The 22,687-nt window shown below is 45.5% G+C and overlaps 1 long non-coding RNA gene across 2 annotated transcripts; it reads left to right on the top strand.

The window, feature by feature from the left end:
- The first annotated feature begins 5,560 nt into the window (after positions 1-5,560).
- LOC127002647 (uncharacterized) lies at positions 5,561-15,869 on the top strand. 2 transcript variants are annotated; one of them, XR_007756367.1, is made up of 3 exons: positions 5,561-5,803; positions 13,183-13,283; positions 15,623-15,869. It is a non-coding gene; the product is annotated as an uncharacterized LOC127002647 (long non-coding RNA). The 2 variants fall into 2 exon arrangements; XR_007756366.1 differs by lacking the exon at positions 5,561-5,803 and adding an exon at positions 12,689-12,957.
- Positions 15,870-22,687: the final 6,818 nt, after the last annotated feature.

The following is a 22,687-nucleotide window of genomic DNA, read 5'->3' as shown; positions in this document are numbered from 1 at the left end:
ATCGACAGCTGAAGTAATGTCGTCCAGTTTGGCTCCCGGAATACAATAACGCCTCCGCGTCTCTGTATTCCTGCCGCAGAATTCCGTTAATTGACCTCTAACCAGCGAGTCCCCTACAAGTCTAACAGATGTTTTCAGCTTGTCTGTGCCCCGAAACTGTGTCTGATCTACGCAGACCACAGCAGGAAGAATGGTCTTGTGGCGTCTAATGGAAGAGTAGAGGAGTGGGAGTGTGGTGGCGACTGGACGTGGAGGCGTTAGGGAGGGCTGGTAGAGGAGAGGGACAAGGGGAGCCAAGGGAAGATGAGGAAGAGGCGGAAGGGTTGACTGCAGGGGAGTAGAGGAGGAGGATGTTGAGGATGTGGAGGAGGGGGCAGAGGCGGAGGAGGAGGAAGGGGAGGAAGGGGTTGACTGGGGAGGAGTAGAGGAGGAGGATGTTGAGGATGTGGAGGAGGGGGCAGAGGCGGAGGAGGAGGAAGGGGCGGAAGGGGATGACTGGGCAGGGGTAGAGGAGGATGTTGAGGATGTGGAGGAGGGGGAGAAGAAATGTAAGGAGGAGGCAGCGGCGGAGGAGGTGGAAGAGGATGAAGGGGTTGGCTGGGGGGGAGTAGAGGAGGAGGATGTTGATGATGTGGAGGAGGGGGCAGAGTTGGAGGAGGAGGAAGGGGCGGAAGAGAAGAGTGAGGAAGAGGAAGGGGAGGAGGAAGAGTAGGTCGTGGTGGTGATGGTGGGATGGGTGGGGGAGGGGGCGGGGGTGATGGCGGTGCTGGTGGTGGAGGGTGAAGAGGGAGAAGAAGAAGACGAAGAAGAAGAAGAAGAAGAAGAAGAAGAAGAAGAAGAAGGAGGAGGAGGAGGAGGAGGGAGTTGAGGGTGTGACGTCACGATGTCCCAAAGTAAAGAATTGGAGCGTTGTAGATCCTCGTTGGTTGTTTGTAGTGCCTGAATACGTAAGTCTAAGACACAGTACCTACACATCGAGTCGCTGGTTTGGTAGTGAATCGCATATTTCTTTGAACAATTACAGCAATTGAAATAGTTGGACGGCATGATTACTTCTTTTTTTATTTACTGTTGCAAGACGATATATCGGTGAGCTTTACAGTTAAGATGAATTTTGTATCCGCGTGGGCTATGGTGAACACCTGGATGGAGGCGGCTTTAAATCGGTCGAGTCACGCGGGAGAGTTTGAGGTGTGGCGTCTATGAGGGCCCACACGTGTTTTCCCTCTGGGATTAAAATTCTCTGGGGGATTAAAATTTTCCTCCTTTTCAAAACAGGTGTGCTGGTATACGGGTCAAGCTTTGTACTTCTACGTTAGTGACATATTTTCTACGTTAGTTAGACATAAGAAGCTCACTGTCTTTCACTGGGTGCTGTGTTAGGTCGTGTAGTTGTAATGCTACTGAGGAAAGACAGGAAACACAAAAAAGTCGATATATAACTTAACCGCTCAGCTCAGCAGGGAAGTCCTCTCACTGTAAGGTAATCCTCGCAACACATCAAACACTGCGCAACACTTCAAACACTAGTTAGACGCGTCACAGCACTGAGTTAGACGTTAATTAATTAGGTTGAGTGGTGCTAAATAAGACAAGTAAACAAGCACAGTTAGTCGTTCGATTTCTGAGAAGGCGTACGGGCCTATTTAAGTAACGGTTAATTAAAAACGTGGATGAACGGATTTCAAAAGTTGTGACGTTAAAATGTAACACACGGAGTCGATTTACACACGGAGTCGATTTACACAAAATAACAAGTGTCGTTTCACCAGACGAGGCGAAAAGCAAGGTTAAGGTTTGATGCCGGTAGGGCAGCGAGGTCAACGTCCGTCCCTTTGAGGAGGTCAGGCGAGACTGAGGAGGTCAGGGGAGAAGAGAAGGTGAGGTTTAGAGGAGGAGAGATGGTGCTCCACATAATGAAAATGATGTATCCTACATATCATGAAAATATGAAATATAAGTACTTAGCTACAAAATAACATATACAAGAGGTCGTTGTGGTTAATGCTGTTCATATGTTTGTCAACAAATGATGGACGATGGACTGACAGAGTGGATCATCCGTGCCGAGCGGCCGCTATTTCGCTGACGTCATTTTGAGGTCATTATTAACGTCGACGGATCCGTCAGAACGGAATAGTGGGAACCTCGCCTTACTCATTTCCCTCACCTCCTTCCTTTTCCTCCATCCCCTCCTTTCCTCCGTTATTTTTTCTCTCTCTCACCTTCCTTTACTTACACCCCTCTCTCCCTCTTATCACCTCCCTTACTCCTTACCTCCCTCCATCCCCTCCTTTCCTCCCTTATTTTTTCTCTCCCTCACCTTCCTTTACTTACAGCCCTCTCTCCCTCTTATCACCTCCCTTACTCCTTACCTCCCTCCATCCCCTCCTTTCCTCCCTTATTCTCTCTCCTCCCTTTCACTCCATCCCTTCTTTCTCTCCCTCTCCCTCCTTCTCTTCTTCCATCTTCTATCCTCCTTACTCGTTCTCTCCCGCCTTTCTGGTCCTCCTCTCCTCCCTTCCCAGTTCCCACCTCCCACCTCCCTTACATTATCTCCCTCTCCTCCCTTACTCTTTCTCAGTCACGTTGTTTTGTTTTGAGGTGAGCCGAGTACCGCCTCCCCCCCCCCCACCGTCCAACTTTGACCCGCTCTATTGTTATATATCTCCATTATTTCTATCTCCCTTCCTTCTGTTTCCTCTATTCCTTCTTTCGTCTTCTTTATTCTTCTGCAATTCTGTCCTTTCTCCTTCTTTTTTTTCTTCCTCTCTTCTCCTTTATCACACTTCTCATGTTACTGTTATTGTAATTATTATTATTATTATTAATATTATTATTATTATTATTATTATTATTATTATCATCATCATTATTATCTCTCTCTCATATAGAAGAAGAAAACTATTAAAACAACAAGAAGAAAAACAACCTCTATCTGTGGAAAATGATTATAATTGGTTTCATGCACTAAATTAATGTTCCTTCCTTTACTGTTTTATATTATCATATTACGAGTCTTATCATTTTCTCCACTGCATGAATATTGCACACATGTTTCTTGTATTAATTGAAAATCACACAGTATGCGCTAACCACTCTTGCAGGAAGGCTGTTACAGTGGCGGGCGACTCAATTCGAGGAAGGAGGGAGGGAGGGAGGGGGCGAGAAAGCAATTAATTATCTTCTTTATTCTTTGTTCCATATCTCATAATAGAAGGGTGTCGATCCAGTGCAGATGTAGGTAACATATGTGGAGTAAAGGACCTGCATGGAAACAGTGCTCAGAAGGGAAAGACTCCGATGGTTTGGACATGTTAAGAGAGCAGGGGAGGACACAGTGCTGGGAGTTGTGGAGAGAATGGTAAGATAGGGTGTCCGGTGCAGATGTAGCTTACAGATGTGGAGTAGAGGACCTGGAAACAGTTTCTTTTTTCCTTTTTTACATGTGACCTAAAGCGCCAGTAGGCTTTTTTTTTTATTAGGGGCCTGATGGTGGGCCCGAGCCCGTTATGGCGCAGACAATTGTTTATAGTGGCGCAATTATTATTGGCTCATGCTGCCCCCCGGAGATCATTCTTGATTTCACTTGCATAGCTTCTTCTTGAGTCCGGGTTGGTGGATAGTCTTCAGGACAGCATGTGGGTAGTCTTAGGCCCCTCGGCGGTGACTGAAGAATCCCAGGTGGTTAGCGGCGGATTCGAACCCTCATCATCATCAACCCTGCGAATGCGGGGCCGGCACGCTAACCACTCCGCCACCACCTCAGAAACATGGAAACATGGAAATGTAGGCAACATAAAGCCTATTGGCTCATTACGAGGTTGCCGGCTTTGGTGATTTAATCTGCTCGACAGGCACTTGGGGCCTGGGGAGCAGATGAAAGCACCTCGACATTGACGAGCAGATGAAAGCACCTCGATATTGAGAAGCAGATGAAAGCACCTCAATATTCAGTTTACTCCCGACGCAGTGAAGTGAAGGTCGATTATATATTTGAAGGAGTTGATAGTATTCGCATTTACTACTTCTGAAGGAAGATTGTTCCAGTGACGGATTACTCGGTTTGAAAAGAAACTCCTTCCGATGGGAAAGACTCCGATGGTTTGGACATGTGAAGAGAGCAGGGGAGGATACAGTGCTGGGAGGTTTGGAGAGATTGGCAAGACAGGGTGCGCAGTGCAGATGTAACTAACAGATGTGGAGTAGAGGACCTGGAAACAGTGCTCAGAAGGGAAATACTCCGATGGTTTGGACATGTGAAGGGAGCAGGGGAGGATACAGTGCTGGGAGTTGTGGAGAGATTAGCAAGACAGGGTATCTAGTGCAGCTTGATGTGGCTAACAGATGTGGAGTAAAGAACCTGGAAACAGTGATCAGAAGGGAGACTCCTATAGTTCGGACTTGTCAAAAGCAGGGGAGGATACAGTGCTGGGAGTTTTGGAGAGATTGAAAGTAAAAGGAAGGAGACCAGTTGGTAGACCTAGGAAAAGGTGGAAAAGGTGTATACAGGAAGACTTGGCAGTGATGGGATTGGATGAGCATCAGGCAGAAGACAGAGCAGAATAGAGGAGACCCATAAAGCGTCCAACCGCTCATGAAGAGTGAAAACGGACGTTAAACGAAATTATGATGATGATGATGATATATCATAATAGAAGAAGAAAATAACAGAACTAAGAACATTAAGTGACCTTGGATACGTTCAGTTCACTCCCGACGCAGTAAAGTTACTGTCAGTGGAAATGGAGTTGATCGTTTCCGCACTGACTACTTCTGCGGGGAGGCTGTTCCAGTGGCGGACGACTCTGTTCGAGGAAGGAAGTATGGAGAAGGGAGGGATGGGAGCGATTTTTTTTATTATTATTTTCGTTAATCTTTGTTCTCTCGTTCCATCTCATCCTTCCACATGCTCACTGCCACATAAACTTCACTACTCTGTTACTTAACTTAAATTGCTGATCATTTCACTTGACTTTCAGATTAAATAAGGTAACTTCCTCTGCATTGCGCCACGTAGGGCTACAGCAGACGCTTTTAAAATTAGGAACAGCAGACGCTTTTAAAATTAGGAACAGCAGACGCATTATAAATTAGGAACAGCAGACGCATTATACATTAGGAACAGCAGACGCATTTAAAATTAGGATGAGTAATCACTTAAATTAACTTGAGAAACAAACAAAGATTAAGATGATTCTGAGGGGAAGTAGGCACCCGTTTATTATATATATACACATGTCTGTACATCATCAAGACCCAAAGACCCAGACCAAGCATTCCTAAACGTATACTATAGTCGCAGCACACGAGTCTGAGGTCTTCGTTATCGTGTTCTGGCAACTTGCCATTACACATGCACACACACATACAGCTACATAATCAGCGACCTTATTTTTTTTTTTACAACAGAGGAGTGGCCGAAAGATAGAGAAGAGCTGTGTGGGTGGAGCCCCCCACACGTGCGATGCATACTCCATACGAGGGCGGACAAGGCCCTTGTATGTGGATATCAGTGGTGCGGGGCAGAAGAACTGGAGGAGACGATACAGAACGCCCAACCTCGAGGAAGCTGATTTAGTGAGAGAAGAGATGAGAAGTTTCCAGTTAAGATTTTGAGTTAACCCTAGAACACTAAACCGAGTCCATATGGATTCAGGCTCCATGCGGTTTCTGGGAATTCTTTGTGTGGTGTCCACATAAATGACTAATTGGCAACTTTTATTGTTTACACCATTAGTCACTAGCCGGATGCCATAGAGAGTGCACGTGCTTCCCTCCCACGCCTTTGCAGTTTTCCATGGTAAGTAACAGTGTATCCATTTGGAACACGTTTATGTGTAATGTTACACCAACTGCACAGTCGCGAATGAGGTCGGGGTCGCTTACTAATACCAGATCTAGCAGATTGTTTTCTATTGTTGGTTGAGTTACAACTTGAGTGAGGAACGAATCCTCCACCATTTCTAAAAGCCTGTTACCCTCTTGATCTCCAGTCATCAGTCCCCAGTCAATGTTAGGGCAATTAAAGTCCCTAATTATAATTGCTTCCTTGCTTTGTGTTAGAGAGTGAATCTCTTCGCAGAGGGCAGTGTCATCGGCTGCCTGTTGTTTCGGAGGCCTGTATACGGTTGCAAGTGTTAGTTTCTTGTTATTTGCGGTTATTTCCACATAGACAGAATCGTATTTCTCTGCGTCCTGTTTGTCTATTTTTATGGCAGGGAGTGTACTTTTTACGTAGCAAACTACTCCTCCTCCTTTCTTGTGCTTTCGACTTTTGTGGAAGCTTTCGTACCCAGGGAATGACATTTCGGATTCTAGATGGGTAGAGTTGGCCGAAGTCTCTGTGATGGCTACCACATCTGGCTTCTCTGTTGCAATATACGCCCTAATTTCGTCCTTTTTGGGTATTAAACTACGTGCATTTGTGTACATGATAGAAATGTGGCCGTGACGAGTTGTACCAGTTCGCTTGTCGGAGGCGAATCAAGTACGAGTTCCGGGGGGCAGCATGAGCCAATGCAAGATGGCGCCACTATAAACACTCGCCTGCGCCAGAACGGGCTGGGTCGACCATCAGGCCGCACCTGGAAGAAGCCTTGGGCCGACCATCAGGCCCCACCGGGAAGATGCCTACCGGCGCAATAGGCAACAACGTAAAAAAAAAAAAAAAAATAAATAAAAAAGTTTCTTGTGAGTCGCACTGACGCTACGGGTTGGTTGATTAAGGGCTGCCTTTGCCCCGTCCTCGCCCGCCGTTTTTTGAAAGGCTTTTCGAAAAGCTTTTCACTGCCTCGTCCAGAAGCCTCCCGAAACGCGCCGATCCAACCTCATTCAGATGTAGTCCATCGTTCCAAAACAAGTCTGGGCGCTCACTGCAGTGGTGCCAGGCGTTTGTAAACGCCACGCCTTCGTCGTCACAAATTTCCTTCAGACTAGTATTGATGTTGCTCGCTTTGCTGTTGAAGCCGGCGTAAGCGCTGATTCTGGGTAGAATTCCAGAGACAATGACGTGAGGGGACTTGGTCTTGTAACGCCGAATGACCTGACGGTATTTTGATAGTAGGGCCTGAGTTTGAGTAAACTGAACGTCATTTGTCCCCGCGTGAATCAAATAAACTGTGTCTTCCTTCGCGAGTTCCGTGACAGCATCGACAGCTGAAGTAATGTCGTCCAGTTTGGCTCCCGGAATACAATAACGCCTCCGCGTCTCTGTATTCCTGCCGCAGAATTCCGTTAATTGACCTCTAACCAGCGAGTCCCCTACAAGTCTAACAGATGTTTTCAGCTTGTCTGTGCCCCGAAACTGTGTCTGATCTACGCAGACCACAGCAGGAAGAATGGTCTTGTGGCGTCTAATGGATGAGTAGTGAGTGGGAGTGTGGTGGCGACTGGACGTGGAGGCGTTAGGAGGGCTGGTAGAGGAGAGGGACAAGGGGGAGCCAAGGGAAGATGAGGAAGAGGCGGAAGGGGTTGACTGCAGGGGAGTAGAGGAGGAGGATGTTGAGGATGTGGAGGAGGGGGCAGAGGCGGAGGAGGAGGAAGGGGAGGAAGGGGTTGACTGGGGAGGAGTAGAGGAGGAGGATGTTGAGGATGTGGAGGAGGGGGCAGAGGCGGAGGAGGAGGAAGGGGCGGTAGGGGTTGACTGGGGAGGAGTAGAGGAGGAGGATGTTGCGGTTGTGGCGGTGGGGGGAGTCGAATTGTTGGTGGAGGGGGCATAGGGGGAGGAGGAGGAAGTGGCGGAGGGGGTTGGCTGGGGGGGAGGAGGAGGATGTTGATGATGTGGAGGAGGGGGCAGAGTTGGAGGAGGAGGAAGGGGCGGAAGAGAAGAGTGAGGAAGAGGAAGGGGAGGAGGAAGAGTAGGTCGTGGTGGTGATGGTGGGATGGGTGGGGGAGGGGGCGGGGGTGATGGCGGTGCTGGTGGTGGAGGGTGAAGAGGGAGAAGAAGAAGATGAAGAAGAAGAAGAAGAAGAAGAAGAAGAAGAAGAAGAAGGAGGAGGAGGAGGAGGAGGGAGTTGAGGGTGTGACGTCACGATGTCCCAAAGTAAAGAATTGGAGCGTTGTAGATCCTCGTTGGTTGTTTGTAGTGCCTGAATACGTAAGTCTAAGACACAGTACCTACACATCGAGTCGCTGGTTTGGTAGTGAATCGCAGCATATTTCTTTGAACAATTACAGCAATTGAAATAGTTGGACGGCATGATTACTTCTTTTTTTATTTACTGTTGCAAGACGATATATCGGTGAGCTTTACAGTTAAGATGAATTTTGTATCCGCGTGGGCTATGGTGAACACCTGGATGGAGGCGGCTTTAAATCGGTCGAGTCACGCGGAGAGTTTGAGGTGGCGTCTATGAGGGCCCACACGTGTTTTCCTCTGGGATTAAAATTCTCTGGGGATTAAAATTTTCCTCCTTTTCAAAACAGGTGTGCTGGTATACGGTCAAGCTTTGTACTTCTACTTTAGTGACATATTTTCTACGTTAGTTAGACATAAGAAGCTCACTGTCTTTCACTGGGTGCTGTGTTAGGTCGTGTAGTTGTAATGCTACTGAGGAAAGACAGGAAACACAAAAAAGTCGATATATAACTTAACCGCTCAGCTCAGCAGGGAAGTCCTCTCACTGTAAGGTAATCCTCGCAACACATCAAACACTGCGCAACACTTCAAACACTAGTTAGACGCGTCACAGCACTGAGTTAGACGTTAATTAATTAGGTTGAGTGGTGCTAAATAAGACAAGTAAACAAGCACAGTTAGTCGTTCGATTTCTGAGAAGGCGTACGGGCCTATTTAAGTAACGGTTAATTAAAAACGTGGATGAACGGATTTCAAAAGTTGTGACGTTAAAATGTAACACACGGAGTCGATTTACACACACGGAGTCGATTTACACACAAAATAACAAGTGTCGTTTCACCAGACGAGGCGAAAAGCAAGGTTAAGGTTTGATGCCGGTAGGGCAGCGAGGTCAACGTCCGTCCCTTTGAGGAGGTCAGGCGAGACTGAGGAGGTCAGGGGAGAAGAGAAGGTGAGGTTTAGAGGAGGAGAGATGGTGCTCCACATAATGAAAATGATGTATCCTACATATCATGAAAATATGAAATATAAGTACTTAGCTACAAAATAACATATACAAGAGGTCGTTGTGGTTAATGCTGTTCATATGTTTGTCAACAAATGATGGACGATGGACTGACAGAGTGGATCATCCGTGCCGAGCGGCCGCTATTTCGCTGACGTCATTTTGAGGTCATTATTAACGTCGACGGATCCGTCAGAACGGAATAGTGGGAACCTCGCCTTACTCATTTCCCTCACCTCCTTCCTTTTCCTCCATCCCCTCCTTTCCTCCGTTATTTTGTCTCTCTGTCCCCTTCCTGTACTTACACCCCCTCTCTCCTCTTATCACCTCCCTTACTCCTTACCTCCCTCCATCCCCTCCTTTCCTCCCTTATTTTTTCTCTCCCTCACCTTCCTTTACTTACAGCCCTCTCTCCCTCTTATCACCTCCCTTACTCCTTACCTCCCTCCATCCCCTCCTTTCCTCCCTTATTCTCTCTCTCCTCCCTTTCACTCCATCCCCTTCTTTCTCTCCCTCTCCCCTCCCTTCTCTTCTCTTCCATCTTCTATCCTCCCTTACTCTTTCTCTCCCTCCTTTCTTTTCCTCCTCTCCTCCCTTCCCAGTTCCCACCTCCCACCTCCCTTACATTATCTCCCTCTCCTCCCTTACTCTTTCTCAGTCACGTTGTTTTGTTTTGAGGTGAGCCGAGTACCGCCTCCCCCCCCCCCACCGTCCAACTTTGACCCGCTCTATTGTTATATATCTCCATTATTTCTATCTCCCTTCCTTCTGTTTCCTCTATTCCTTCTTTCGTCTTCTTTATTCTTCTGCAATTCTGTCCTTTCTCCTTCTTTTTTTTTCTTCCTCTCTTCTCCTTTATCACACTTCTCATGTTACTGTTATTGTAATTATTATTATTATTATTATTATTAATATTATTATTATTATTATTATTATTATCATCATCATTATTATCTCTCTCTCTCATATAGAAGAAGAAGAAAACTATTAAAACAACAAGAAGAAAAAACAACCTCTATCTGTGGAAAATGATTATAATTGGTTTCATGCACTAAATTAATGTTCCTTCCTTTACTGTTTTATATTATCATATTACGAGTCTTATCATTTTCTCCACTGCATGAATATTGCACACATGTTTCTTGTATTAATTGAAAATCACACAGTATGCGCTAACCACTCTTGAATGATGTCTTTTACTGTGGGGGGCGACACAATTCGAGTATGGTGGGAGGGTGGGTGGGGGCGAGAAAGCAATTAATTATCTTCTTTATTCTTTGTTCCATATCTCATAATAGAAGGGTGTCGATCCAGTGCAGATGTAGGTAACATATGTGGAGTAAAGGACCTGCATGGAAACAGTGCTCAGAAGGGAAAGACTCCGATGGTTTGGACATGTTAAGAGAGCAGGGGAGGACACAGTGCTGGGAGTTGTGGAGAGAATGGTAAGATAGGGTGTCCGGTGCAGATGTAGCTTACAGATGTGGAGTAGAGGACCTGGAAACAGTTTCTTTTTCCTTTTACATGTGACCTAAAAGCGCCAGTAGGCTTTTTTTTATTAGGGGCCTGATGGTGGGCCTGAGCCGTTATGGCGCAGACAATTGTTTATAGTGGCGCAATTATTATTGGCTCATGCTGCCCCCCGGAGATCATTCTTGATTTCACTTGCATAGCTTCTTCTTGAGTCCGGGTTGGTGGATAGTCTTCAGGACAGCATGTGGGTAGTCTTAGGCCCCTCGGCGGTGACTGAAGAATCCCAGGTGGTTAGCGGCGGATTCGAACCCTCATCATCATCAACCCTGCGAATGCGGGGCCGGCACGCTAACCACTCCGCCACCACCTCAGAAACATGGAAACATGGAAATGTAGGCAACATAAAGCCTATTGGCTCATTACGAGGTTGCCGGCTTTGGTGATTTAATCTGCTCGACAGGCACTTGGGGCCTGGGGAGCAGATGAAAGCACCTCGACATTGACGAGCAGATGAAAGCACCTCGATATTGAGAAGCAGATGAAAGCACCTCAATATTCAGTTTACTCCCGACGCAGTGAAGTGAAGGTCGATTATATATTTGAAGGAGTTGATAGTATTCGCATTTACTACTTCTGAAGGAAGATTGTTCCAGTGACGGATTACTCGGTTTGAAAAGAAACTCCTTCCGATGGGAAAGACTCCGATGGTTTGGACATGTGAAGAGAGCAGGGGAGGATACAGTGCTGGGAGGTTTGGAGAGATTGGCAAGACAGGGTGCGCAGTGCAGATGTAACTAACAGATGTGGAGTAGAGGACCTGGAAACAGTGCTCAGAAGGGAAATACTCCGATGGTTTGGACATGTGAAGGGAGCAGGGGAGGATACAGTGCTGGGAGTTGTGGAGAGATTAGCAAGACAGGGTATCTAGTGCAGCTTGATGTGGCTAACAGATGTGGAGTAAAGAACCTGGAAACAGTGATCAGAAGGGAGACTCCTATAGTTCGGACTTGTCAAAAGCAGGGGAGGATACAGTGCTGGGAGTTTTGGAGAGATTGAAAGTAAAAGGAAGGAGACCAGTTGGTAGACCTAGGAAAAGGTGGAAAAGGTGTATACAGGAAGACTTGGCAGTGATGGGATTGGATGAGCATCAGGCAGAAGACAGAGCAGAATAGAGGAGACCCATAAAGCGTCCAACCGCTCATGAAGAGTGAAAACGGACGTTAAACGAAATTATGATGATGATGATGATATATCATAATAGAAGAAGAAAAGAAAATAACTAAGAACCTTAAGTGACCTTGGATACGTCCAGTTCTCTCCGACGCAGTAAAGTTACTGTCAGTGGAAATGGAGTTGATCGTTTCCGCACTGACTACTTCTGCGGGAGGCTGTTCCAGTGGCGGACGACTCTGTTCGAGGAAGGAAGTATGGAGAGGGAGGATGGGGAGCGATTTTTTTTTATTATTTTCGTTAATCTTTGTTCTCTCGTTCCATCTCATCCTTCCACATGCTCACTGCCACATAAACTTCACTACTCTGTTACTTAACTTAAATTGCTGATCATTTCACTTGACTTTCAGATTAAATAAGGTAACTTCCTCTGCATTGCGCCACGTAGGGCTACAGCAGACGCTTTTAAAATTAGGAACAGCAGACGCTTTTAAAATTAGGAACAGCAGACGCATTATAAATTAGGAACAGCAGACGCATTATACATTAGGAACAGCAGACGCATTTAAAATTAGGATGAGTAATCACTTAAATTAACTTGAGAAACAAACAAAGATTAAGATGATTCTGAGGGAAGTAGGCACCGTTTATTATATATATACACATGTCTGTACATCATCAAGACCCAAAGACCCAGACCAAGCATTCCTAAACGTATACTATAGTCGCAGCACACGAGTCTGAGGTATTCGTTATCGTGTTCTGGCAACTTGCCATTACACATGCACACACCCATACAGCTACATAATCAGCGAACTTATTTTTTTTTTACAACAGAGGAGTGGCCGAAAGATAGAGAAGAGCTGTGTGGGTGGAGCCCCCCACACGTGCGATGCATACTCCATACGAGGGCGGACAAGGCCCTTGTATGTGGATATCAGTGGTGCGGGGCAGAAGAACTGGAGGAGACGATACAGAACGCCCAACCTCGAGGAAGCTGATTTAGTGAGAGAAGAGATGAGAAGTTTCCAGTTAAGATTTTGAGTTAACCCTAGAACACTAAACCGAGTCCATATGGATTCAGGCTCCATGCGGTTTCTGGGAATTCTTTGTGTGGTGTCCACATAAATGACTAATTGGCAACTTTTATTGTTTACACCATTAGTCACTAGCCGGATGCCATAGAGAGTGCACGTGCTTCCCTCCCACGCCTTTGCAGTTTTCCATGGTAAGTAACAGTGTATCCATTTGGAACACGTTTATGTGTAATGTTAGTTTTAATGAGAAGAGAAATGATAATGTCTGACATGTGTACTGTTTACATGATGAGTTAGGAGAAGGTTTTAGAGGTGTTTTAGCTATAATAGATCACGAATATCATAAATATGACCCAGACGACACAAAGTAAGTGTTACAAATGTTTTTTCTTTTCTTTTCTTTCTGATAGGTTTAGCTGTAACCATGAAACGAAGCAGATACATTAGTGATGAGGTGTTGGAGCTACTAGTCAACTCCGACGATTTCCAGCATGACCTTGACAGTACCGCAGGCGAGGTCGGTGATGCCAACACTACCGTTGACGCCGTGCAAGGAGGTCACCCTACACAGGAGAACATGCCCCAAGGAGGTCACCCTACACAGGAGAACATGCCCGAGTCTTCATATAATCCTATGTCTCCTGGACCAACAGACATGGTCATATAATGTACTGAAGAACCGAGTGGTACCCTCAGTGTGGTGGTAACACCTCAGAAGGAGCCTGCCACAGTGGTGGAAGCAATAGCAGGCCCGTCAACCTCCCAGGGGTCACGGCCTGTCAAACATAACTTGTTTACATCGACCCCAAAGCCCACAAAACAACGTCGTATTGTTGTATATGACGACGTTAGTGATTCAGACGACCCAGAATATGTGCTTGAATCTATGTCAGATGACAGTGACAGCGATGACCCCCCAGCTAGAATTGTAGCAACCCCCTCTCCCATGTCAGATGACAGTGACAGCGATGACCCCCCAGCTAGAAATGTAGCAACCCCCTCTCCCAGTCAACCACGACCATCAACCTCTCCAGTACCATCACCACCATTACCTTCCACCAGTTCTGCCTCGCAGCCTGCTCCGTCGTCCCCTGTCACCCCCTCTACCAGCCAGGGTGAGGATAGTCAGCAGCACATATTTAATTTATCTCTTGCCCAAACTCGCACCAAAGATAAAACTGTATGGTCAAGGCAACCTTGCCAAAGAAGGCCCACAGCAACACAACCAACAATACCATACACCCAAGGCCTGACAGCTACGTCAAGGGATGCCACCTCTGCCAGGGATTTTTTTTTACTTTTCATGACAGAAGACATGCTTGATAATATTGTGACACACACTAACCAGCGCATTGACCTATTGGCCCCTAAGTATGCTAATCCAGGAACGGGGTCAGCTTCACACACCTGCGTTGAAGAAATTTTGGCCCTCATCGGCGTCCTTGTAGAGAGTGGGGCCGAACAGAACAATAAAAGGAATTCAAAGGAGATGTTCCACGTACTACATGGCCCAATGTTGTACCGTGCAGCGCTTAGCGAGGCACGCTTCTCCTTCCTATTGAGAGCTCTGAGATTCGACGACAACACCACTCGGGAGGAACGAAGACGAACAGACAAGATGGCAGCGTTCAGGGAGATGTGGGAAATGTTCACAAGGAATTGCCAAGCCAATTATGTTCCTGGAAAAAGATTGACAGTGGACGAACAGATGATGGGTTTTCGAGGACGCTGCCTGTTCAGATTCTACATGAGTAAGAAACCCCAGAAATACGGGCTGAAGGTTGTCATGGTCTGTGATAACGACAACAGCTATATGTTGAATGGTATTCTCGACTTAGGGAAGTACCGTGTGGAACACATACCCACCGGAAAAGTCGGCCATTTCTATACCATGAAGCTATGTGAACCATTCCTTGACAGCAACAGAAATGTCACATGCGACAATTGGTTCACATCCAAGCCACTAGCGGACGAACTAGCTCAGAGACAAACAACACTGGTCGGGACGCTGAGAAAAAAGGGATATGTGCCTGCTGATATGTATGAAGTGTCGAGGACGCGGCCAGTGAACACCAGCATCTTCCTGTACCACGACAATCTTACCATGCTGTCCTACAAACCAACTGCCTCGAAAGTAGTTATGTTGCTGTCATCGCTGCACAACACTCCAGACATCGATGACCAGGGCAAGGCTGAAATCATCGATTTCTACAACAAGACCAAAGGGGGCGTCGACGTCTTGGACAACATGTGCAACAGATACTCATGCAGTCGGAAGACTCGAAGATGGCCCCTTTGCCTTTTCTATGGTATGATCAACATAGCTGTGGTCAATGCTTTCGTCCTCTCCAAGATAAAAGGTGTTGGGAAAATTCGGCGCAAATTCATGCACACCCTGGCTGAAGAATTGGTGAAGCCATGGGCTGAGAAGAGGATCCAGCAGAAGGGAATGAACCGGCGCCTCATCAATACCATCAGAGAAGGCTTCGGCATCGTGGATGAGAGTTCGGTGTTGGACCGCCCTGGCAGCTCTACTTCCCACCCCAAGAGACGCTGTTCGTTCTGCGGGTGGAAGAAGGCCAAGCAGACGAGGACAGTGTGCAGGAGCTGTGAGAAGTATGTCTACCCAGATCACTCTGATGTCCTCTGCTTCGACTGCCAGGAATAAGTGGAATGTGAGTCGTAGAAAACCTAACCTAACCTAACCCTATATTATATAAGCAAAGTTTTCATATTATAACAATCTTTTACACATACAAACACATTATAAAACCAAAAAAATAATAACAGATACCATTTATATATATTTTACAAAAAAATGCATTTAGAAAAATCGCCCTTTTTCATTCGTTCCAGGCAGCAAGATATGTATGCAGCTCGGGATTGGAAGGCACCTGGCAATATCGAGTGATGCATGTAGTATATATTTCTAGCTTTAGTTTTTAGTATCAGTTAATTTCATGATCTCAGGAACCAAAAAATTAAGTACTTTTTTTTCTTAAGATACTTTTTTTTATAATTATTCTGGAAATTCATTTTTGTTTATATTTCATTCATTTTTGTGTTTGCAGGCATCTACGAGCCTTATACTTTCAGTTTAGCATTATTTGGTTTAAATAAAATAAGTTTATTTATTTATTTTTTTTTTTTCCTAAAATGATTCCAATTGGATACCGTTTAGTGAAGTCGTCACAAAAAGGTAGGTTTAGTGTTTAGACCGAGGATATTTAGTTATGAAGAATTATAAGGTGACAGCTGAGTGTAGTTGAAGAATAGGGGATAGGTGTTTGGAAGATTGTGTCGAGTTGAAAGGTGGATAAATTGGGTTTTTAAGGCACTGAAGGACACAAAAACCCAAAGTTTCCTTTTATCCCAATCGGAGATGATAGCAAGGTCTGAGGTTAAGGATTCTGCAGCCTCAGTCTTATAAACTAAAACAGATTTTTACGACAATTTCAATAATATGATTAATACTGACAAATGTGCCCTATGCGTAGACTATCATATAACATCGTAGACGCCATGATACCATGATAATTCACACCTCAGTCTCGGGTGCCGCGACGAAAGCCAAGGCTGTTACACAGAGACGGCCTTGGCACAGCACCACTATAACTCCTCCTCTTCATCTCTCTCCTTTCCCTTCCCTCCTCTTCCTCCTCACTCAGGCTTAGTGATGCGGAAGACGAAGACGAGACCCTCCTTGTCACAGAAATAGTTTGGGACGATGCGCCGCTCCACCTGAAGGAATTATGACCATCATTTCAAATACGTGACCTTCTCCCCCTGGCCAGCTGCTGACCATCTCCTTATACCAGAGTGTCGTGACAGGCGCCCATACAGTGAACAGCCCCGCCAGACAGAAACTTCGATTAGAGTAAATGTTTTCTTGTACCAATGTTGCCAGATAGTTGTATTCAGCCTCTTATATTTACCAACTTCCGACCCCAAAACTGTCTCCTGGGGCTCAATAACTAGATTAATTTATATCTATCGTTAAAATAGTGAATTCCTGATGTTTCTTGGCAATAGTTAGGTGTCAAAAAACGATAATCTGGCAACGGTGCTCCCTACCTTCTTCCACTTCCCGTCCGCCTCCAGCTGGTCCATGTAAGGCTCCAGCTTGTCCTTGTAGGAAGGCACGGTCTGTAGGAACTCATGGCGCATCACGATGATCACGAAGCCTCCTGGAGTGCCGGAGAGGAGGAAATCAGTTAATCATTGGGGCATACGCTAGGGGGCGCGTCGTCTAGCCCACCATAGGGAGACCGCCTCAACGTTTACTCCAGGCAAATCTGAAGTCTCTATGTAGGCTCTTTCCCATCCTAAACGGCGCCTAAGTTCGCCTGTTTGAAAAGCCTCTCGTAAAAGTTGCTGGGATTACCATGAACTGTTTTACGATCCTATAGTAGGAGTAGGTAGGAAGACACCTACCGAACGGGTGTGACCTACTCCCGGTGAGGATATATGGGAAGCGAGGAGGGTGCTGAAGCCCTTCAAAGACCCTTCCCATGTCCTCACTAACCGTTTCCCTTTTGTCTCATCAACACCAGAGAGCAGTTCAGCATGCTCTCTAAAGATAGTTCCTCTCTCTTTCTACACCACCCTACATTCACACAACACACACACCTTTTCCCAAAATTCAAAATGTCGAAAAATAACAATGCCTTGGAGTCCCCGCCTGGGGGGGGACCATAAATTCCCCTTCTGGCTGCCGACTTGAGAGGTGTCCTGATAACTCCTCGAACCTCCTCCTTATCAATTTCTGCAACATTCGCGGTCTTCGTTCTAATTTTCATTCTGTGGAACACCATCTCTCCTCCTCTAAACCTCACCTTCTCTTCCTCACCAAAACACAGGTTTCTGAGGCTACTGACAGTAACCTCTACTCTGTTCCCTCCTACTATATCCTAAATTTTAATCCAAAGCTGGATGTTGCGCCTACGTGCGCAACGACATCACTTGCTCTCGTGCCCACGACCTTGACTCTTCTGAATTTTCCACCATCTGGCTAAGACTTCATTGTCATTCTATTACTAAATACATCTGTGCTGTTTATCTCTCACCTAACTCTACTAACTATGTAAAATTCTTTGACTATTTGAATTATAAAGTGGAGCACATCTTGACTCACTCTCCCTTCGCTGAAATCTCCATCACGGGAGATTTCAATGTTCACCACCAGCTTTGGCTCTCATCCTCTTTCACAGACCATTCAAGCCTACAACTTTGCTCTCCTCAACGACCTAGAGCAGTTGGTTCAGCACCCTACACGTATTCCCGACCGTTTTGGAGACAGGCCCAACATTCTAGACCTCTTCCTTACCTCTAATCCTTTTGCTTACTCTGTCAAACTGTTCTCTCCGTTGGGTTCCTCCGACCATAACCTTATTTCTGTTTCCTGTCCTATCGCTCCAGTACATCCTCTGGACCCACCGAAGAGGCGATGCTTCTGGCATTTTGCTTCAGCTCGGTGGGACGACCTTGTTATAGTAATTGTAGTATATCAATGGAAAAAAAAACACGACAGATAGATCACACCACCTTGTAGGAATGTCAGCTGTCAGTGTTTACCATCTCAGTTTGTAAACAAAGCATTTCATCAAGCTTAGAGGTCACCTTGACATACGTGACCAATTGTAACTTCATTATTTTCCACTCTTTAACTCGTCACTCCTTCGAGAGAGCTCGCACGACACACACCTAGCGTCTCATCTATCTCACCCACGCTACGCTGTATCTTAGGTTAAGAATATATTTCTTCTAAGACAGCAAGATTTTCCCTTCACGCCCACAAGTCCCCGCAACGAAGCGTTACACCGTTACAACCTGAGGATGTACTTTTCCGATTTCCCGTGGAATGATTACTGCCTCCAGGAGAGAGACCCCTCTGTGTGTGCCCAGCGCATCTCAAAGGTGATTGTCTCTGGAATGGAGGCATACATTCCACGTTCTTTTTTTACTCCTCATACTAAAAATCCTTGGTTTAATCGTGGTTGTTCTCGTGCTATTAAAGATAGAGAGGCAGCTCACAAAAAGTTCCAGATCCTTCGAACTCCCGCCAACTATGGCTTTTAAATTTCAGCCCGGAATCGGGCCAAATCTATTCTCTGACTTACCTAAACTGCTTTAATCAATAGAAAATGTCAACACCTTGCTTCTTCTAATTCTTCTCGTGACTTCTGGCATCTAGCCAAAAATGTCTCCTCCAATTTCACTTCTTACTCTTTCCCTCCTTTCCTTAACCCTGACGGCAGCACTGCCGTCTCATCTGTCTCTAAGGCTCAACCTTTCTGTATGAACTCCACCCTGGACGATTCTGGGCATATTCCTCCTACTCACCCCCCTTCTGACTCATTTATGCCCGTTATTAAGATTCTTCCAAATGATGTTTTCTATGCCCTCTCTGGCCTCAACTCTCAGAAGGCTTATGAACCTGATGGAGTGCCTCTTATTGTCCTTAAAAACTATGCTTCCGTGCTGACACCCTGCCTGGTCAAACTCTTTCGTCTCTGCCTATCAATATCTACCTATCCTTCCTGCTGGAAGTATGCCTTTGTACAGCCTGTGCCTAAGAAGGGTGACCGTTCCTATCCCTCAAACTACCGCCCTATAGCTTTACTTTTATGTATATCTAAAGGTTTTGAATCAATCCTTAACCGGAAGATTCAAAAGCACCTTTCCACTTCCAACCCTCTATCTGATCGCCAGTATGGGTTCCGCAATGGGCGTTCTACTAGCGATCTTCTTGCTCTCTTAACTGACTCTTGGTCATCCTCTTTTAGCCATTTCGGTGAAACTTTCTCAGTTGCGCTAGACATATCGAAAGCCTTCAATAGAGTCTGGCACAAGTCTTTGCTTTCTAAACTGCCCTCTTTCAGATTCTATCCCTCTCTCTGTTCCTTTATCTCCAGTTTCCTTTCCGGCCGTTGTATCTCTGCGGTGGTAGACGGTCACTGTTATTCCCCTAAACCTATCAACAGTTGTGTTCCACAGGGCTCTGTCCTATCAGCCACTCTCTTCTTGTTATTCATCAATGATCTTCTTTCAATAACAAACTGTCCTGTCCACTCATACGCCGACGACTCTACTCTGCATTATTCAACTTCTTTCAATAGAAGCCCATCCCAACAGGAAGTACACGACTCCAGACTGGAGGCTGCAGAACGCTTAACCTCACACCTTGCAATCATTTCCGATTGGGGTAGAAGAAATCTTGTGTCCTTCAATGCCTCAAAAACTCAATTTCCACACCTATCAACTCGACACAATCTTCCAAACACCTATCCGCTATTCTTCAACAACACTCAGCTGTCACCTTCTTCAACACTAAATATCCTCGGTCTATTCTTAACTCAAAATCTCAACTGGAAACCTCATATTTCCACTCTCGCTAAATCAGCTTCCTCGAGGTTGGGCGTTCTGTATCGTCTCCTCCAGTTCTTCTCTCCCGCACAGTTGCTGTCCATATACAGGGGCCTTGTCCGCCCTCGTATGGAGTATCCATCTCACGTGTGGGAGGGAGGGTGTTCCACTCACACAGCTTTTCTGGACAGCGTGAAGTCTAAAGCTCTTCGTCTCATCAGCTCTCCTCTTCCAATTGATAGTTTTCTACCTCTTAAATTCCGTCGCGATGTTGCCTCTCTTTTTATCTTCTATCGCTATTTTCACGCTGACTGCTCTTCTGAACTCGCTAACTGCATGCCTCCTTCCCTCCCGCGGCCCTGCTGCACACGACTTTCTACTCATGCTCATCCCTATACTGTCCAAACCCCTTGTGCAAGATTAAACCAGCATCTTCACTCTTTCATCCCTCACGCTATTAAACTCTGGAACAATTTTCCTTCATCTGTATTTCCTCCTGCCTACGACTTGAACTCTTTCAAGAGGAGAGTATCAGGACACCTCTCCTCCCGAAATTGACCTCTCTTTCGGCCACCTCTTTTGATTTTCTTTTTCTCAGGAGCAGCGAGTAGCGGGCTTTTTTTTATATTATTGTTTCTTATTTTTGTGCCATTGAGCTGTCTCCTTTTTTGTAAAAACACTTTCACACTCACACTCACTCACGCACGCACGCACGCAGGCACGCATGCTCACTTACTCACTCACCGTTCTTTGCGACGCGCACAACGTCGTCGAGGCCACTGTGTGAGATGTGACCTTCGCCCATACCGCCGGAGGTGACCACCAAGTCGTATGTGTCTGAGAGAGAGAGAGAGAGAGAGAGAGAGAGAGAGAGAGAGAGAGAGAGAGAGAGAGAGAGAATGTAAAAGAAAAATACGTATATTAATCTTTACATATGAAACAACAACAATAACAATAATTCCACTCACACAGCTCTCCTGGACAGAGTGGAGTCTAAGGCTCCTCGTCTCATCAGCTATCTTCCTCTTACTGACAACCTTCTACCTCTTAATTAAATTCCGCCGTTATGTTGCCTCTTTTTCTATCTTCTTTCGATATCTTCATGATGACTGCTCTTCTGAACTTGCTAACTGCATGCCTCCCTCCCTCCCGCGGCCCCGCTGCACACGACTTTCTACTCATGCTCATCCCTATACTATCCAAAACCCTTATGCAAGAGGTAAACTCTGGAACAACCTTCCTTCGTCTGTATTTCCCCCTGTCTATGACTTGACTTATTTCAAGAAGAGTGTATCAAGACACCTCTGCTCTCGAAATTGACCTCTATTTTGGCTACTCTTTACTTTTATCTTTTATGGGAGCGGCGAGTAGCAGGCTTTTTTTTATACTCTTTTTGTTGCCCTTGAGCCGTTTCCTTTGATGTAAAAAAAAAACTACTAATACCTTTGGGCACGGTGGAGTGTCCGCTGCCGATAAACTCCAGGAAGTCGTTGGTATAGATGCCAGTCTCCCGCTGCTTCATCATGCCCTCCGACGGGTCCAAAGCGTCTATGTGCCTCAGGGTTGGAAAAAACCCGGGTTTTTTTTTAAAAAAACACAACCCACTGTTTTTTTTTGTTTTTTTTTTGGGTTTTATTGGGTTATTTTGGGTTTTATTGTTTTTTTTATTATTCATATTTATATGTAAATCAGTTTAAATAAGCATTTAAAAAAGTAATCTAAAGTGAAATAAAAGGTTTGAAGTGTTATCTGAAGGCCAGACACTTGGTTGATACAAGTTGAACTTGTACTGTACTGGTACCGGTAACGGGTAAGTGGTAACTGGACAGGAACTGAACAGGTCAGGCTTGGCTACTGCTGACTCAGTAGCCTACTCCTCACTCCTCAGAGGCTCAGTGTTGTTTCCATTATACAGACAGAAGAGGAATCAGAGGACCACAGCAGTTAGCAAAAATGCCTGCTGATAGTGGGAGAAAAAAGGCAGCTGAGTGGAATGAAGTTGACATTTTAGAAAATGAAAAACAGAAAGCAGCCTGTAAATACTGCAGCCAAATAATTAGTGCAAAAATTGAAAGAGTGAGAACTCACATCCAAAAATGTCCCAAGAGGAGAGATCATTATAGGGAAAAGGCAGGTGAGTTACTGAAAATTGTGAGGATTTTGTTTCGTTTAATACTTGAAGCTTGCAATAGTAATGTGTGGTAAACTAATAATGTTACTGATTCACACTGTAATACAGTATCATTAATATTTTACTCAAGGCAATTTTGATGCACATGTGAAATGATTGTACATACTAGAATAAAAGATGGTGAGAGTAAAATGTTGTCAGAGAAAAAGGAAGTTTTGGAGAGATGGAAAGATTATTTTAGAGAGCTTATGACACCAGATGACACCAGGGAGAGCTTATGACACCAGATGACACTAGGCCCTAGGGAGGCACAGATCTCGTACTGGGGAATGGATAAACGATAAAGGGGGTGGTCAAGTAAAAGAACAGATAGATATATCAAGGAAATAAATTAAAAGAGTGGTAGGTAAGACTAAGCTGAAATT

This window comes from Eriocheir sinensis, chromosome 23 (genome assembly GCF_024679095.1).
Source record: "Eriocheir sinensis breed Jianghai 21 chromosome 23, ASM2467909v1, whole genome shotgun sequence".
In the NCBI taxonomy this organism is placed as follows: domain Eukaryota; kingdom Metazoa; phylum Arthropoda; class Malacostraca; order Decapoda; family Varunidae; genus Eriocheir; species Eriocheir sinensis.
This window is presented reverse-complemented; position numbering and strand designations above follow the sequence as displayed.